The following is a 20,174-nucleotide window of genomic DNA, read 5'->3' on the forward strand; positions in this document are numbered from 1 at the left end:
GAACAATACTGAGGACATGCATGACTGGAGACAGAGGAAAGTGTATGAGCACACCAGAAGGTCTGGGGAGAAGTGTATTTGGTGAGTTGTTACTCGAGATTCCGAAACCTGCTACCTCATTAGTAGAGGCAGTACAGGACTCCATCTTTTGCGTTTGTGTTTTTTAAGTGATTATCTGGATGGGTGTTTCCGACTCAAAATGTCCTGTAGTGTAGCGCAGCAGCCGCAGCTTAACCCATTTTGACCTGAGATCAGATTCTAAAAATGTCTTCTACATCCTGACAGTTTTCTGAAAAAGCTATGTTTCTATGTCAGTCGTTCTTCGATTTAAAAAAAATAGCAGACCTACAAGCCCATAGCGCGCCACTCGGTGGCGCGCTATGAGCTTGTAGATCTGCTATTTTTCAATAGCTAAAGTATAACGTAATGCTTAAAACCCGCCCCAAAATGGGTTAACTCCAACCTTGCACTCTTATACAGAAAGTTGTTCTGTATTACAGCATCTGCTAAATAAATGCCTACATTGTATAATCTATTTTTGTAAGCCTTTACCAGTTCTATAACTGACAGCGCTGTATTTTAATCATTTTCCTTTTCCAACTCTCCCACTGTGGAAACGTACATATTTGTGCGCAATGGCACATTATCGCATCTGATGCTAAGAGATATAGCGCCTGGCTGACTGTCGTCATTTAAGTCCCTGGCTGTCTATTTAAATCCTCACCACAGGCCTCTGTCGGAGATAAGAAAGAGCTTGGGAAGGAAAGGTGTGATTTGAGGAAGGAAAGAGTATTAGAAGTAATAGTCTTTGTTGTCAAACCTATAGAGGTACAAGAATCTGAGAGCCTTTAGCGTGTCATCTGTAGCAGGAATGATTCACAGCAGGAAATCAACTTGACGTTCCTCTTCTTGACACATGCACAAAAAGACCAAGACCATTAAGTCATTATTGACCATTCAGTGCTTTGCCTGCCTCCATTGATATCTATGATTAGGATCTGTCTGCATTGATCCGAGCGAAGGATTACAGAGGACGCTAGCCTAAAGATCCTATAACATGCAAATGAAAATGAGTTGGTTGAATATATTTGCAACAGTCTTGTGACAAAAAGCAGGTAGATTGACTGGTTTTCAAGATCTAATCAGATTTCTTTGAGGACAGATCAATGTCACTCATTGAGAGCAAATAAATAAAGAGGCTTGCAAGAAATTGTTTGCCTTTCATAGTCATAAGGTCCCACACACCGGGAGCGTTTTTTCTTGTTTGTTTTGGTTTGTGCTGTCAATTAGCCTGATAAAATAAACTGTTAGTGTCATGAGTATATCCACACAGAACAACCGGCAATAAAGCAACACAATTTGTATTCAGAACAAGGCGGTTTATTCATTGAGACTAAAAGCATCAACCTGTTTGAATGGGGCATCAACTACGCTTATAAAGTTTCGTATTTTGGGGTTATTTATTCTATTGTTACCTGAGTCAAAGTTTAACGGCATCACCAAATTTAGTAGGGGTCTCTATAGGGAGCATGAATGTGTTCAGCTAGTTTCATGCAATCAGTGCATTAGATTTGGAGAAATATTGCTTGGAAGTGGAAATTGTGGCCTTAAAGGCCCCATTTAAACTGCAGGCAGCCCCATTTACACTGGCAGACAAATCTAGTCTGAATCAGATCTGAGCCACATCCAGATTGGAATCTGATTTGTTTAAATGAGTCATGTGACCATTTAAACCAATCGGATTTCAATCTTGATGTGGCACAGATCTGATTCAGGCTAGATTTGTCTGCCAGTGTAAATGGGGCATATTAGACACTAGAGGAAACGTCATGGGGTTACTAGGGGAGCGTGAAGGTCCAGAGCAAATTGCATGACAATTGGGGCTGTAGTTTTTGGGGACAAATGTGTTTGACAGTCTGACTGACCAGCCTACCAAACCAACCAACCAACCGACATAGCCATGGGCAGGAACTAGACAGGAAGCCTAACATTCTACTCATTTTGTCACATATTGACAGATGTTCTACTTTATTATGACCAAGGGATTGGACAAAACGTTCTCTTGAAGCGATGAATTATTTCAAGCTCCAGCGTCGGTCATCAACCAGTATCAATATCTGACACACAAACAAGTAGTCGACAAGGCGTTTGTTTCCCAAGACGGTGCAAACGATTCCGATCATTGCAGTAGTCAATAGTACATGTGTAGTACAGTGGTGCGGTTTACCTTTTCTGCCGTGCCAGGCACAGCGGGGACATTGAACCCTGCAGGGCTGTATTGATGTCCATGCGTCAGCAGGCTGGGGAGTCTGTATGGGCCTGTCAACCTGATGTTAAGCACCGTCTTGGCATCCAGATTCTATATTAAGTCAATGGAAAGACGAGATTCTTTTTTTTTTTTAATTAAATTGAAATTAACTATGTGGTTTATTTGATCTAAAATCACTGTATGGCCCGGACGGTTAGCTCAACCGTCTGGGCACCTAGGCTGCTGAGCCAGCCTGACGGTTAGCTCAACCGTCTGGGCACCTAGGCTGCTGAGCCAGCCTGACGGCGTGCTGCGGGTTCGACTCGCGATCCCGGCGGCCTTTGCCACCGCGTGTCTTCCCCCTATCTCTCTCCCCATTTCCTGTCAGTCTACTTTCAACCTATCAATAAAGGCAGAAAAATCCACAAAAAAAAAGAATCTTAAAATATCTGTATTTCTTTTTTTTGTGACCAACTTTTTATTTTTGTTTGCGGGTTAGGCAGACATTACAGGAGAGGGAAACAACAATGTTACATACGTATAACATAATACATGTTTCTTTTTCTAACAAAACAAATAAGATGGAAACCAAAACAAAACGTGGCAATGATGTTGAAACAGACAAACATGGATGGATCAGACTTTGTTTACAGGAGTACAAGTATTCAACCTAACGGAGTCCCTGATTATAAAATCACTGTATTTTTGATGATCCAGTCTTCTCCATGTATGGCTAGGGTTTGATGAGGTCAGTGTTGTGATCTTCATACAGAATATGGAGTGTGTCACGAGGCGTGACAGACTGACGGCCATATGTAGATGGTGGCGTGACGTAGTCACTGACGAAGTCACTGACAGGTTTTGCAGGTTTTCATAGTAATCTGCGACCTACGGTTGCAATTAAGAACGTGTCAAACATCTCGAGCTAGTCAGTTCGCCTCGAGAAAGCCAAGAATAGAGTTCGTGTTTATAGTGTGGTTACATTACATGCATAATTGGGCTGGGTCGCAAGACCCGATCAAAAGCAGTCAGCTGAGACACATTTAAAAGTCATCCTAATAAACCAGATCTCTAGACACGAAGTTGTTAGTATTATTCTGGATGCAAAACACCACGTCTAAACAGGGTGTTTTCACAGACGGCCAAGGAGATAGTGTGGACAACACGACAAAATGCTAATGATATAGGGCTGAAATCGATGCACATCGACAGTCAACCAAGTGCTGAAACTGAGCACGCACGCACGCACGCACGCACGCACGCACGCACGCACGCACGCGCACGCGCACACGCACACGCACACACACACACACACACACACACACACACACACACACACACACACACACACACACACACACACGCCAACTCAGTTAGACGGAAAGAAAAATGCTGACACTGTGTGTGGCGATGGGGACTGAGGGCAGAGCCCAGAGAAAACACTAATCAAAGCTATTAGCATTAGCGTGACCTCATCGACCGCCATGACGATGAGCACGGCGCAGCTGCATTGATCACTCACAGGATTTACACTACAGCTTTTTAGAAGACGAACATTTAATTAAAACAGATTTGATACAAACTAAGGGAAGAAGAAAGGTGTTTAAGGAAGGAGACGAGAAAGAGAGTGAGGAGAAAAGACAATACAGAAAGGGTATAGGTAGTGAAACAAAGACAATACAGAGAGAGGGTATAGGTAGTGAAACAAAGACAATACAGAGAGGGTATAGGTAGTGAAACAAAGACAATACAGAGAGGGTATAGGTAGTGAAACAAAGACAATACAGAGAGGGTATAGGTAGTGAAACAAAGACAATACAGAGAGGGTATAGGTAGTGTCGTGTCTGAGCGAACAGAGACACCACTAAACTATACTAAACTGGAGTGAAACAAAGACAAAGACAGAGAGAGCTTCGCCGTGGCCATGCCGGCCATGAGAGCACACAGCAAAGCCTGCTAAGACTAGTTTAACATTGCATTTTCCTAGGTTTTTAAGCATGAAACATACAGATTGGGTGGGGTTAAGATTTTACATACAGATCAACATATGGCACAGAGATAGCAGATTGCTATGTGTCTCCACACAAAATCTCCTTGGCAGTCGAATAAACACAGTGACCAAAATGTAGCCTAGTTGAACATTTGACATATCCTATAGTTATTATGAAATATATGGATTATGGACACCACAGTAGCCTATACAGTATATCATGTTTGTTAAGAAGCCAGAAGGAGCAAAAGAGAATGCAGATTGATGCCTCATGAAAAAAAACATCTATTTGTGAACTCCCCAAAGACGCTTTATAGACAAATCAGGCAGTTCAAACCACACCATGCAATGTGATTTTGAGGCTTTGGGATGGGGTAAATCTATTCTAGTGACCAGTAGGGTTTCTGACTGTATCTCTAAGGTGTGAAATTCAAATGTCCCCAAGGTGTCCATGGCACCAGCTAGGGCAGCTAGGGGTCCATATGGCAACTGATGGCTTGCCATATGGAAGTTTCCTGCAGGCGTATATATCTATTTGACATCTCCGACCAGCATTATGTCAGAGATATGTCCGTAACTCTAAAACCGCGTGCGCTGCAGTATCCCGGTCCAGGCAGTGCATCGCAAAAAGAGCAACACTTAATTGATGCTAAGGGGAAAAGGTGTCATTTTTGTCACAAAGCACTTTTCTGGAGATTTTATACGACTTGTCAGAGAGAATGAGGTCTCATATGTCTGGGAGATGGACAGTAGTGTGAGACAGCAGAGAGAGGGAACACAATGACAGAGTCGAGGTAAAACCCTGCCGTTCTATATTTAGTTGAGCTATTGTTTTCAGGTGGGAGCGCAGGAGAGAGAAAGAAATGGAGAGAGAGAATCTGAGCATTCTCACTCAGTAAACCATCACACACACACACACACACACACACACACACACACACACACACACACACACACACACACACACACACACACACTACCAAGACATCACATGTATACAAAGTTTGCAGATTAACCTTCCCGAAATTGTTTGCTTGCATCCGTGCATGTGTGTGTGCGTGCATCCGTGCATGTGTGTGTGCGTGCATCCGTGCATGTGTGTGTGCGTGCATCCGTGCATGTGTGTGTGCGTGCATCCGTGCATGTGTGTGTGCGTGCATCCGTGCATGTGTGTGTGCGTGCCTGCTTGTGTGTCCATGTGTGACGTCATGTGGCAGCCAAGTCTATGGACTTGTTATGTTTGCTTTAACCCATTTTGGACGGGATCTGTGTCACCTTCTAGCTTTTAACCACTTTAAACCATTATTTTAAACAAATTATTTTAAAAGTATGCCCCACCCGTGGCGTCGATTTTGTGCATGACCCCAAAGGGCGTCCTCACTTCACACAAGGGGGGGATTTTTTTTAATGCTTCCTTTAGCTACTGCTGTGTGCCGTGACCACCTCTGGGCTATATGGGACTCATCTCATTATGATGCTCATTATTCAGCAGCGACCTTATCAGCCCTGTGATATATGACTGACTCAGATACAGTTTTATTATCAGCCCCCTCCTCCCCTCTCTTACTGTTTGGCTGCCTGGCTGGCACCCCGTTATCCCTTTTGGTTTTAAAGGGATAGTGTCTGCAGGGGTGGATATGGGGGATAGATAATAGATATACAGTACACACATACTGTACATGCATTGCTGGCACACACACAGATACACATTATTTACACCTGGGAGCTGCCCAGTACAACACTAGCATTGCACTGGCTAGTGCACAGCTCTGCTGGGGCAGTTAGGACTTGAGTGCTTTGCCCAAGGGCACCTTGAGGGTAGCTGCTGCTCTTAGAGTAGCTGTTGACAGACAGACAGACAGACAGACAGAATCCATGCCATTTTCAATCCAATGCAACTCTACGTTACAGTATATACAAATTCCCACATTAACACTGTTTCATGTGACCATTTTTTTTATCACCTGTCTGTGAGCTCAATCCCGTTGGCAATAACGGCAACGTTTTCTCCTTCTTCATTAGGGAAGAATCTGCACGGTATTAAATAGCACTAAAAATCGTATTTTATACTTTGACATGAATGAAAGCAATAAGGTACACCCGCACACTGTGTATCTGCTCGGCACAAGAGTATTGTCTTATTTAATGAAGCAACGTTTCGGTCACTAGGGACCTTCCTCAGGCATACTTTGACATGAACCAAAGCAGAACAGACATTCCTCCTGCAGAACAGATATTCCTGAATCCATGTGAGTGATTTTAAATGTAAATAAAGTTGTAAATTATTAGCTGTGGACACAGACAGACAGACTGACTGACTGACTGACTGACTATCACATATAGACACAGGCCCAGCAGCACCAGGGGAGTATATAGCAAGGAGTGGGCATTTGAAAAACCAAACTGATCCGACCTACTTCACACTCAGCACTGCACTCTTGACTTGACTTGTGATCAATACACACGCTGAATATGAAGGTGATATAGGTTAAACGTTTTCTCTCTCAAGATGCGCAGCGGACACACTCACTCACGGAGATTTGTCACATTCATCTTGACTGATGCATGGTGCAGGCATGTCTGGGTGAGCGGGGGCAGGGTACCCCCTCTCGTGACCCCCCCCTGTGGCGCCGGCCCTGTTAGACTGCTAGCCTCTGCAGGGGCACGCTGTAAAAATACCTCCTACAATTACTCATCAGAGTTGAGAGGGAATATAGTGCAGCGTTGGTTCATTAATCTCTTCCTGTAGTTTCTCGCTTTTGGCCGTGTCTCTGTGACTGTCTGATGAAGAGCCATGTCCAATGATGGTGTAAAAGGGACCAATACATTTTGAGGGGCGCTAGCCCCCTTATATAGGCCTACAGCTTTTGTCCCCACACGTCTTCACGGGAAATTAGGTCAAATGTCCGCCAAATGTGACGTACATTTGTGGCAACACAAACATTAAATGCCATTGACAATGAAGGGAAAATGTACGTCTTACGGGCCTTTCAAACGTGAAGCGATATAACGCACCTATAGTTTTTGCGCGGAGCACTGGGGAGCAGTCGCGGTGCGACAACGCAAGCGTATTTACGTGAGCGCGGTCCCACGAATTTGTTGCGCGTGTGCTCGTTTTGTGCACACGCCCGCGACTCACCAGACCTGGATACTGTTTAGCTTTTTTTACGCTTGCGTTGTTGCGCCCCTCTTGAGCAGACCTGGAGGAGACCTGTCATTGATCCAGGCAACAACGCCTGCGTTCCTCGCTTCCCGTTTGAAAGGCCCTATTATGCAGACGAGCAAATCGGCTAACCAATCACATCATTTCAGTTGTTCATGAGATGATGTAAGATGAATGTATAATAATAAGAGCACCCCTCACTTCACACGGGTGTGATTTTTTTAAACTTTAATTGGAGCATGATACAGTGTGCAGACTTTATTGTTTTTGGATTCCAACCTCTGCCCAGCACCTGCATGGTATTTAGTCAGGGGATGTCTGTGCTTTGTTGTTTGTTTTTGTGTTTGCGTGACTGTTCTAAACTAATCGTTTTAATACCATACTGGACCGATCAGCATCACAGCATCACAAGGACGTCAATTCCTGAATAGTTTTCAAATCGGTCATTGACAACTACAGTATGACATTTTTGAGGGGCGTTAGCCCCTCCTATGTCCAGCTTTTGAGGGTTTGTGTAAACACAAACATTGAAGACAAAAGTGTGTAAACACAAACATGGAAGACAAATGTGAGGATGCAAATTGTGATTGGCCAGAATGAGGTGGTGTATGATGCACCCCTCAAAGTGAGCACCCCTCACTTCACACAGGTGTGATTTTATCAGCAAGAGTACACGTTACCAACGAGAAGCTGTATGATGGTATGCCGAGGGTAAGTCAGAAAATAGCAACCAGGAGAATGAGACTATAGAGCGTCGCAGTCCCGCCCCCTACCCTGGACCAGGAAATGATTCTCCGTTAATTTTCCTCATAGACATTTCAGAAAGTATTTATTTAAAGACGTTTACGCCGCGGACAAAGCCAACTCGAGTCGTGACAAATCATGACAACAAACATGATGGGCCGAACAAATAATTAGAAAGAAGAAAAAAACGGCAGGTTACAACACTTTTTTTGTTGTTTTTCTTCTTTGTAATTATTTGTTTGGTCCAAAATATTGTTTGTGTTGTCATGAGTTGTCACGACTCGAGTTGGCTTTGTCCGCGGCGTAACCGTCTTTAAATAAATACTTTAAGAAATGTCTATGGGAAAAATGCATTGGGTTTCATTTCCTGGTCCATGGTAGGGGGCGGGACTGCGACGCTCTATAGCAGGACACTGCCAAAGACACCAGGAGAATGAGACTAGCAGGACACTGCCAAAGACACCAGGAGAATGAAACTATAGCAGGACACTGCCAAAGACACCAGGAGAATGAGACTATAGCAGGACACTGCCAAAGACACCAGGAGAATGAGACTAGCAGGACACTGCCAAAGACACCAGGAGAATGAGACTAGCAGGACACTGCCAAAGACACCAGGAGAATGAGACTAGCAGGACACTGCCAAAGACACCAGGAGAATGAGACTATAGCAGGACACTGCCAAAGACACCAGGAGAATGAGACTAGCAGGACACTGCCCAAGACACCAGGAGAATGAGACTAGCAGGACACTGCCAAAGACACCAGGAGAATGAGACTAGCAGGACACTGCCAAAGACACCAGGAGAATGAGACTAGCAGGACACTGCCAAAGACACCAGGAGAATGAGACTATAGCAGGACACTGCCAAAGACACCAGGAGAATGAGACTAGCAGGACACTGCCAACGACACCAGGAGAATGAGACTAGCAGGACACTGTCAAAGACACCAGGAGAATGAGACTAGCAGGACACTGCCAAAGACACCAGGAGAATGAGACTAGCAGGACACTGCCAAAGACACCAGGAGAATGAGACTAGCAGGACACTGCCAAAGACACCAGGAGAATGAGACTAGCAGGACACTGCCAAAGACACCAGGAGAATGAGACTAGCAGGACACTGCCAAAGACACCAGGAGAATGAGACTAGCAGGACACTGCCAAAGACACCAGGATAATGAGACTAGCAGGACACTGCCAAAGACACCAGGAGAATGAGACTAGCAGGACACTGCCAAAGACACCAGGAGAATGAGACTAGCAGGACACTGCCAAAGACACCAGGAGAATGAGACTAGCAGGACACTGCCAAAGACACCAGGAGAATGAGACTAGCAGGACACTGCCAAAGACACCAGGAGAATGAGACTAGCAGGACACTGCCAAAGACACCAGGAGAATGAGACTAGCAGGACACTGCCAAAGACACCAGGAGAATGAGACTATAGCAGGACACTGTCAAAGACACCAGGAGAATGAGACTAGCAGGACACTGCCAAAGACACCAGGAGAATGAGAATAGCAGGACACTGCCAAAGACACCAGGAGAATGAGACTAGCAGGACACTGTCAAAGACACCAGGAGAATGAGACTAGCAGGACACTGCCAAAGACACCAGGAGAATGAGACTATAGCAGGACACTGTCAAAGACACCAAGAGCTGCCAGCCAGAAAAGTAGTGCTGTGGGAACCAACGCGAGAGAGACTCGGAGTAGAGTGAGTCACTGCTTCTTTAATTTGACTGAATTGAAAATAATAATAAAAATAATACAAATAATACAAATAATAATAATAATAATAATAATTGTGATGATAATGATAATAATAATAATAATAATGATGATAATGCTTCAGTTAAAACAAAGTCTGTCTCTTAAGTCATTTATTATAAATATAGCTTTAAAAAAGTGAATTATTAAGAGACATAGTGTTATTGTCAGACACTCCCTAATCTTTCAAATCAATCTGTTAGTGTTGTAAGAATAATCACAGTGGCACCCATGCAGGAGGAAGTGGAAGAAAGGGGACAACCACCAAGTTAAAAAAGGAGGTGTTGTATGCCGTGATAATTTAGATTAATTAGTATTTAATACCCCCCCCCCCCCCCCCCCTTTTTGAGTGGTGCAAACCACTCCAACAACTGGCTTTGTACCCGTGTACCTGTGTTCGTACCAAAACAACGAGCATGGTTGCTATGGTTAGTGTGTGACGTCACTGACATAGCTGATCAGACTATATAAGACCTTGCACCACTCAGTTCACACGGGTGTGATTTTTTTTTACCCAATGGGTAGGTTATTTTCTAGACGCTCCCTAGTCCCTAGCCTAGGAGCAGCGGGCTCTTTCCCCGCCCCCTCCCCTGCTGTAAACAGACAGAAGAGTTTGATACAAACTTCATTTGTGTAAGTAAAACAGTCACATGATAAACCACTTATATGTAATTTCCACCACATGAACGTTGAGTAGAGCTGTCGGTGTCGCAAAAAAAAAGACATTCTTCATGGCAGAGTCGGCAGACTATGTTTTCTTTTCAACTGAATTGGATTTCCCAGGTGAGTTTAATAGCTACCTAGAGTTAGCTACTGCGTGTAGCCCTACATGCAATAGAGCTTCAATGTGTAAAACTGTTATACGTTCATATTTTACTTGGCAAAACAAAAACTATTCGGAATATTATTATCATAAAGCCTTGAGTGAATAGGCTATGTGAAGACGGGAGTCTAGTGCACGCACACAATGCACCTTAGATACGTTTGTAGCCTGGCTATAATAAGCAAGACTCGTATCACATCAATTTCGTTTTTGCCAGCGGCTGATTCCCGTCTGGCTTTTATTAGCCAGTCTAGAGTAGTAGAGTCATTGCAGTCTTTTCGTTGCTTTTGTGAGACACTGTTGTATGACGAAGTGGGGCATAATGCATGACATAAAAAGTTGGAGAAATGTAACAGTATAGCCTAATAAAAACAAAATATAAAAAATACAATATTAAAGCTGCTATAAGCAATAATATGTCAAAATTGTAATGACCTTTTTATTTATTATTATTGAGTGGTGTAAACCACTCCTACAACTGGCTTTTGTGTGCAGAAAAAAAGAGCATGGTTGCTATGTTCAAAATAATTTCTGACGTAATTAAATCACACCCGGGTGAACTGGATGACCGTAGGCTAGTTTTTTATTCCTAGGATAGCTCAGGTTTAGGAGCGCTCGTTTTACCACTCTTTTACTACCGCGGATTTTATAATAGTTTTTGGATTAAGGTTGGTGAGGGGTACGTTAATAGTTCTTGGATTAAGGTTGGTGAGGGGTGCGTTGCTCCCCTGCTTGCGGTTATGTTTAGGTTAGAGTTAGAGATAGGGTTAGTACTAGTCATAGAGTACTAGTAGGCATAAACACTTGTGTGCGGTCCAAAACACAGCCCAGCGCTTCCTACTCCACTGACAACCAATCACAGCGCTCCAAATTCCCTCCCATCATAGGAATAAAAAACTCGCCGACCGTAGCAACCATGCTCATTTTTTCTGCACAAAAAAAGCCAGTTGTGAAATCACATCCGGGTGTGATTTCATTACGTCAGATCAGAGCTGATCATGCTATATAAAACCTTACACCACTCAGTTCACACGGGTGTGATTTTTTTTGTAGCCAGCCAGAACGCTCCCAAAAAAAATGTAGTCTCTCCGTGACACATCACATCTGCATTCAAAGATTTTCCTAGAAGCTTTGTCATTGGTCGATTTGCCTGTCTGCTTCCTCATTGCAACCAGTGTTGTTGGCAGCAACATTTGATTTTAGTTTTAGTCATAGTCTTTTGAATAGTTTTCATATAGTTTTAGTCACATTTTAGTCACCTGGAATGCCTTAGTGTTAGTCTAGTTTTAGTCGACTAAATGTCATGCGATTTTAGTCGACTAAATCGACAGTTGATTTAGTCGACTAAAATGTATTTTGGTGGGCCTTGATGCCGTCGTAATGACTGATTTTACACTTGCTGAAAATAGCCGATCTACAAGTTCACAATGCGTGAACTTGTAGATCGGCTATTTTCAGCATGCAACCAAGTGTAAAATGACTTATACTGGATCTCTAGTCCACTAGTCGCTTCCTAACATTTTAGTCTAGTTTTTATTTGTTGACGAAATTGTCAGTATATTTAGTCTTAGTTTTAGTCATCATAGCTTAGTTTTCATGTAGTTTCCATTTAGTTTTCGTCAGTGAAAAAGGGTAGTCGACGAACATTTTTCGTCTTAGTTTTAGTCGACGAAAACAACACTGATTGCAACCACGTTTTTTTCCGACCAATTACAAAGCTTCTAGGAACATCTTTGAATGCAGATTGTGGCCCCTATATGTGTCACATAGACTCTAAATTATTTTTGGCACCGTTCTACTTAATTAAAGTGAAAAAGGGCCCTGTGCACAAATCGCAAAGGCCCCGAAGGTGCCGATGTTTCTTTCCTAATGTGTTCGGCATGGGTTTTTAACTGTCCCTATAGCAGCCCTAACGGTAAGGCTGACTGAATAGATGTGTTGGACGAAGCTCAAATTGAACTTGAACTACTTTACTTTATCTGTTCAGTTCAAAGCTTGTTGGAACTTTGAGGACATTCTGAATCCAAGGGCCTCCATTAGCTCAGGGCCCCTGTGCACGTGCACATGTGGCACAAGCCATAATTCATCCCTGGCAGGGGCAGCACCAAACTTAGCCCCAATACAGTATGTTCCCTCAGCAGTCCGTACTATGCCCATTCTGTAGCTCCGATGAGCGTAGGGAGAGGGACCGAGGGAGAGGAGCGTAGGGAGAGGAGCGTAGGGAGAGGAGCGTAGGGAGAGGAGCGTAGGGAGAGGTACTATGCCCATTCTGTAGCTCCGATGAGCGTAGGGAGAGGGACCGAGGGAGAGGAGCGTAGGGAGAGGGACCGAGGGAGAGGAGCGTAGGGAGAGGGACCGAGGGAGAGGAGCGTAGGGAGAGGGACCGAGGGAGAGGAGCGTAGGGAGAGGGACCGAGGGAGAGGGACCGAGGGAGAGGAGCGTAGGGAGAGGAGCGTAGGGAGAGGAGTGTAGGGAGAGGAGCGTAGGGAGAGGAGCGTAGGGAGAGGAGCGCAGGGAGAGGAGCGTAGGGAGAGGAGCGTAGGGAGAGGGACCGAGGGAGAGGAGCGTAGGGAGAGGGACCGAGGGAGAGGGACCGAGGGAGAGGAGCGTAGGGAGAGGGACCGAGGGAGAGGAGCGTAGGGAGAGGGACCGAGGGAGAGGAGCGTAGGGAGAGGAGCGTAGGGAGAGGAGCGTAGGGAGAGGAGCGTAGGGAGAGGGACCGAGGGAGAGGAGCGTAGGGAGAGGAGCGTAGGGAGAGGAGCGTAGGGAGAGGAGCGTAGGGAGAGGGACCGAGGGAGAGGAGCGTAGGGAGAGGAGCGTAGGGAGAGGAGCGTAGGGAGAGGAGCGTAGGGAGAGGGACCGAGGGAGAGGAGCGTAGGGAGAGGGACCGAGGGAGAGGAGCGTAGGGAGAGGGACCGAGGGAGAGGAGCGTAGGGAGAGGAGCGTAGGGAGAGGAGCGTAGGGAGAGGAGTGTAGGGAGAGGGACCGAGGGAGAGGAGCGTAGGGAGAGGAGCGTAGGGAGAGGGACCGAGGGAGAGGAGCGTAGGGAGAGGAGCGTAGGGAGAGGAGCGTAGGGAGAGGGACCGAGGGCACATATGGGGCTACACCAAACTGAATAAGGCTATATAAAAAAAAATAGAAGTCGCACATTGTAACTTTGTAAAGCTGCCATAAGTCAAGGCTTTATTATAGTTGAACGTTTTGACAGTCTCCATCAGAATGAGGCATACTGTAGGACAAACAACACTCAGACTAGACACCAATCAGTGCTGGGCTGCAGTGATTAGTGATACCAACAGGTGCAGTCAATGTGCTGAGTGTCTGTTAGTTCAAATTCATAGCATATAGTACAGGGCTTAAAGTTCTCAGTCCTGGGGACTGAGGATCTCATAGGGGTCATTTAATGAGATCAGTGCAGATTTGCAAAAAAAACAGTCTTGGGATTGTTTTTGGCTTTAAGCCCTGCATATAGTAGGACTGACCCACAAATATTTTAAGACAAGAGCTTTAGAAAGTTACAGTGTGCAGACTTCTATTTTTATGTGCTCAGATACACCCACCCTGCACAATGTAGTAGGTTGATAAATAGTATTTTTGAGGGCAGCTATTAGTGTAGATTTTCGTCTTACACAAACATTAAATTCCCATTGACAATGAATGGAGACTTTACATCATATGTGGATGAGCAAATCGGCTGTTTCTGTCCTACACAAAAATTTAATTCCCATTGACAATGAATGGAGAATGTACGTCATATGTGTCTGAGCAAATAGACATGTTATGTTATGATGATGTACGATGATAAGAGCGCCCCTCACTTATTCACACCTGTAATACTAATTTCAATAAATATAATGTTGAGTACATTGTTGATAGCCCCTTAGTAGCTCTGTTGTTGAAATTTCTTTCTTTCCTTTCTTTCTTTCTTTCTTTCTTTCTTTCTTTCAGATACTCCAGGCTTATCGTGTCCCTCTCAACCTGCTCTGGGCTATTTAGTCATGCACTGACTTACCATCACCTATAACACCCTCACAGACCATCCACCTCTAATGACAACAGGAGGCAATGCCCTGAAAGGAGTTATTGACTTTAAATACCTGGGCTACCTGGGTTAAATGCAACCTTACAGTGAGGAAATCACTTGCATGGAGGGCTCCGAAAGGCGTGTCTATGTGTGGAAGTCCACACACAGACCAACAAGCATCTGTATGGGATGGGTCGCTATAGGGTGAGTTGCGAAGATGGCAGCATGCAGGAGAATGAGGCTGGTCAATCACTGCCATCGACAACGGGAGCTCCCAGTATGAAGAAGAGAGGGGGGATCAATCTCCCTATGATGAGTTCCAAAGTTTGACCCTGGCCATCACCCTGGCCATCACAAGACTGCTCAAGGTACAGTAGGACACCTGTTTTTTGTTGTTGTTTTTTTGCTGCTGCTGTGGCTGCTTGTGTTGTATGCTGTGTGTCTACTGATGTGATTCAAGCTGTGGTACTATTGCTGTCATTTTGGCACCCAATGAGTCGGTGGCAATGAAATATGTGTAGTGAGTACTTGACTGTTTGTGGCTCTAGTCTGGACTTGAATGCTGATGTGAATGCACAGAGTGTTGTGTTTGTTCTGTTGAAGGTGGTGAGTTGTGAGAACAGTATGTTCCCAGAATTGTGAATTTCCTAGTTCCTTTTCAGGTAGAGATTTTGGGCTTTGACATCAGAGCTATAAGAATGATGTGGATCTACTGTATGGATGCTCCGATCAGGATTTTTGCGACCGATCCCGATCACCGATTGTTTTTCTCATGATCGGCCGATACCGGTGTGTGTGTGTGTGTGTGTGTGTGTGTGTGTGTGTGTGTGTGTGTGTGTGTGTGTGTGTGTGTGTGTGTGTGTGTGTGTGTGTGTGTGTGTGTGTGTGTGTGTGTGTGTGTGTGTGTGTGTGTGTGTGTGTGTGTGTGTGTGTGTGTGTGTGTGTGTGTGTGTGTGTGTGTGTGTGTGTGTGTGTGTGTGGAGGAAGGGGAGAATGTTTAGGCCTGTCACAAAGATGAAACATGATATTATACTTGATATACGATATCTGATATTATATACTATATCTGATTGACATTTATACCACTTAAATGGTGTAAAAGATCGGTTTCTCCAGATAAATTGACGATCACAGATAGGGTAAATTGATGATCACAGATCAGCGTGAATATCGGCCGATAAGTGGCCGATTATCGGAGCATCTCAGTGTTGTGCTGTGGCTGACGTTGAAGGTTGTGGAAATATATATATATATATATATGGAAAAATAACTATGTTGTTCTGTGGTAATTTTGTGTTTTGCTAATGTAATTCAATGTGGTGGTGTTTTGGTTTTCATACTTTATTTGTACATTTTGTGTACTATTTGATTTCAGGCTGTTGCTGTCATAATAGGCCCCTGTGACTGGGTGGCAATGTATCATGTTCAGTGACTGTCTTCTGAATGAAGACTATGATGTGAATAGGTCTAGTTTGTGTTTCTATTGTTGAAGGTAGTGAAAGTTGTGATGGGGTAAAGTATACTATACATGTATGCTGTTTGTTGGCTGGCTCTTGATCACATCAGATGCAGTTGGCTGCTGCTATTTCCTTTAACGTTCAATTCCTGTTGTGGAGCTACAACATTATGTTTGTTGTGTGATGGCTGCTGTTGAATGTTGTGAGTTGTGACAGGGTGACTGGAATCCAACTGAATTTGCTACGGTCGTCTTTTTCTCACTTTGTTAGTCAGTCTGGCTTTACATAGATTGTGCATTACTACATTCACCCATTCACACACATTCACACACCGATGGCGGTGGAAGCCATGCAAGGTACCAACCAGCACATCGGGAGCAATTTGGGGTTCAGTGTCTTGCCCAAGGACACTTCGACATGTAGACAGGAGGAGCCGGGATTCGAACCGCCGACCCATGGATCGTTGGACGACCTGCTCTACCTCTTGAGCCACAGTCGCTGCCAGTATATGCCTGGTATTTCCATTACGTAAGTTAGGAAGTGACTCAAGTTTTACATTGTTTTACACACAGACCAATCAGACTGTCTTCTCCCGTTTGGGCACAGAGATTTAGGACGCGAAGCAAAAAACAAAAATATATATAGCAAGCAGTCTGTATCCCAAGCTAAGTGTTTCGGCCCTTGCTACGTTCCCCACTCCCCAGTTGCCTGCACCCCCATTTCACTCCCACATCACCTGAGCTCAAACCTAGACACCTACGTACACATCACACAAGATTATCGACCCGCAGAGCGCGTTAGACCTAACGATCGTGCAGGTTGTGTAAAAGTTGCAGAAATGTCACACATGCAGTGTCATTACCATTGATCGTGCGTGGAGGTCAGTGACCTGGGTGGCTCGTTCCATGGAGGCGGAGGGGGCGAGAGAAACACTCGAGCTGGTTGGACGGTCAGAATCAATGACCGGCTCACGTCACACAACAGAGACGCATAACATGAACCGCTTATCCGTAGTCGGGTCACGGGGGGGCAACAGCTCCACCAGAGAGCTCCAGACTTCCCTCTCCAGAGCAACATTAGTGACTTCCTCCTGGGGGATCCCGAGACGTTCCAAGGCCAGTGAGTCGATGTAATCCCTCCATCTGCGCCTTGGTCTGCCCCGGGGTCTCCACCCAGTGGGACGTACATCGAGGACATCTCTAGGGAGACGCCCGAGAGGTATCCTAACCAGATGCCCGAACCACCTAAGCTGGCTCCTTTCCAGGCGAAGGAGCAGCAGCTCTACTCCGAGTCTCTCCCGCGTGACTGAACTTCTCACCCTATCTCTGAGGGAGATGCCAGCCACTCATTTCGGCCGCTTGTATTCGCGACCTTATTCTTTCGGTCATGACCCACACTTCATGACCATAGGTAAGAGTAGGAACGAAGATTGCTCGGTAGACAGAGAGCTTTGCCTTCTGGCTCAACTCTCTTTTCGTTACAACAGTGCGGTACAGCGACTGCAATACCGCCCCTGCCGCTCCGATTCTCAGGCTGATCTCCTTCTCCGTCCTCCCCTCGCTCGTCTCGACTCATATCTAAGGAATAACAAATACAGTGTAATATACCAACATCAATGAATACAATTATACAAAAAGCTGAACACAAAATAAAAGATCCGAGCATTCAAAAAAGTAAAACAAAAATTCCATTGCCTTTCCACGCGTAATACGCTAAACCCGCAATTTGTTTTATGTTTAATTTGCCGTTTTGTAATGACTTGAATGAAAAAAACGGCTTTGTCGCGGGCAACGTGACGGGCTGATGCGTTATGATGACGTAACCGGAAATCGACCCGTGCACTGGGCTGCAAGGGCTTCTGGGAAAATGAGTTAAATGCAAGTGAACAGGGTTTTAGGCTTGGATCCATATGCGTTATATCCAAGACGCGAATACTTGGGCGTTATGCTCCAAAGGTAATTAAACAATCCCGGCAGTCACGGTATCTTGTCATATTATACTATAAAGCGTGGAATGAGTTAACTAAATATAGATTTACACTCGACTCTAAAAGGAACCAGGTCAGTGGAGCGCTCCCCCTTGTGGCATGATCGTGAACATTGCTGACCATCGTAAAACAATGAATAAGGTACTTCAGAGCTACATCGTGTGGTTATTTCTTCCTCCAGTCGGAAGGCTGCCTTACTGTACTTGTACTTGTATGACTGGGGGTGTAAAACAGCCTGGCAAAGCGTAACATGTCTTATCCCATTTTGGGCGGGAACCCCTTTTGGTGTTAGCATTATGTTATGCTTTAGCTATTGAAAAATAGCAGATCTACAAGCTCATAGCGCGCCACCGAGTGGCGCGCTACGAGCTTGTAGGTCTGCTATTTTTGAAAAATCGAAGAACCACTGACATAGAAACATAGCTTTTTTTCAGAAAACTGTCAGGATGTAGAAGACATTTTTAGAATCGGATCTCAGGTAAAAATGGGTTATTGCACCTGCCAGCTTACCACATTACACGGGAGAAACCATCAAAGAGATGTGACGTCTGCAACACTACACTATCCGTTAAGTTGACCTGTCACTTCCCAGTTATTCTTTGATTTAGTTTCTTTGGAGAACCTTATCCCATTTTGACCTGGGAACGATTCTATAAATGTCTTCTAAATCCTGACAGTTTTCTGAAAAAGCTATGTTTCTATGTCAGTTGTTCTTCGATTTTTCAAAAATAGCAGACCTACAAGCTCGTAGCGCGCCACTCGGTGGCGCGCTATGAGCTTGTAGATCTGCTATTTTTCAATAGCTAAAGCACAACATAATGCTAACACCAAAAGGGGTTCCCGACCCAGAATGGGTTAAAATACGAGAACAACCTATGAGACACAGATTCTGGGCGCATGTTATAGACTCATAAAGGTTGTTTTTTTCATATTTATTTATTTCATTTCAGTTATGGTTTTACATGATTATATTCATTTTACCTTGTACTTTTTCTTTTTACATATTCCATAAAAGAAAAGAAAAGGAGCAGGAAGAAGATAAATCTTATTGATACCTGCCCCTATCTATCATTACAAAAAAACATCTAATTGATTCTGCTACCAACCATTCATTTTACATGGGCAATTTTAAAATGGGCAAATATTGAGCAAAAATAGCAGATCTACAAGCACAGATTGTCCATTATCAGCGAAGAGATTTGGTGTAGAGGGGAATAAAAAGAGGGGACCAAATATTGACCTCTGCGGTACCTGTTTATGTCGTTTTTAAATGGTCAAAACACCTAATTGAACAAGACAAGGAAAGACAAGAGAGACTGACAGTTGGTCGCCTACAGAGGCAAAGAGACTGAACTGGCGTTGTGAGGCTATGAGGTAAGGTATGGATTAACCTATTCATTAAATATCCCCTGTTCCTTGTCCAAGGCCAGTCAGTATGCTAGTGAGATTTTCCGGACTGCAATTAAAACCCTAGACGTTACACAAGTTGCTCTATTGAATTAATGTGAGGAATTGTGAAGAAGTTTAGACCCCATACATCTTGAATAGCTATGAACAATTTTGATATAATTCCTGGGTGGAAATGGTCTTGGCTCATACTCCTCTCTCTCAGCACAGCCCCACAGTAAGCTCCATGTGTTTCTCTAGAGAAACATGTCATTCTTAATATTTAATTATACAGTGCAACAACACAATGTCACGTTGGGAAGTCTTGTCATTTCATCAGACAAAACACTGGCTAATTGTGTAAAAACCTATTCTGCAATCATCCACTTTTGTTATACATGTAAATGATTTTCGGGGACATTTGTACTATTTTGTTATTTTCCATGACTGGAAAACGGTATAAAACAATTATAAAAATAATGTTTCTTCCCCCCCCGGGCCTTTTCTTTGTTCTCTTTCACTGAGACACTCCCTCAGTGAGATTAACCCATTTAGGCCTGACGTCGAAATTAAAAAAA

The 20,174-nt window shown here is 44.4% G+C and overlaps 1 long non-coding RNA gene across 1 annotated transcript in view; it reads left to right on the forward strand.

Moving 5' to 3' along the window:
- The first annotated feature begins 10,587 nt into the window (after positions 1–10,587).
- Positions 10,588–20,174, forward strand: part of LOC306936759 — a 166,629-nt gene continuing 157,042 nt past the window's right edge. The window contains exons 1-2 of the long non-coding RNA XR_013791529.1: positions 10,588–10,702; positions 14,691–15,134. This is a non-coding gene — a long non-coding RNA (uncharacterized lncRNA). The remainder of the gene's footprint in view (positions 10,703–14,690; positions 15,135–20,174) is intronic.

Source organism: Electrona antarctica (genome assembly GCF_951216825.1).
Source record: "Electrona antarctica genome assembly, chromosome: 14".
NCBI lineage: Eukaryota > Metazoa > Chordata > Actinopteri > Myctophiformes > Myctophidae > Electrona > Electrona antarctica.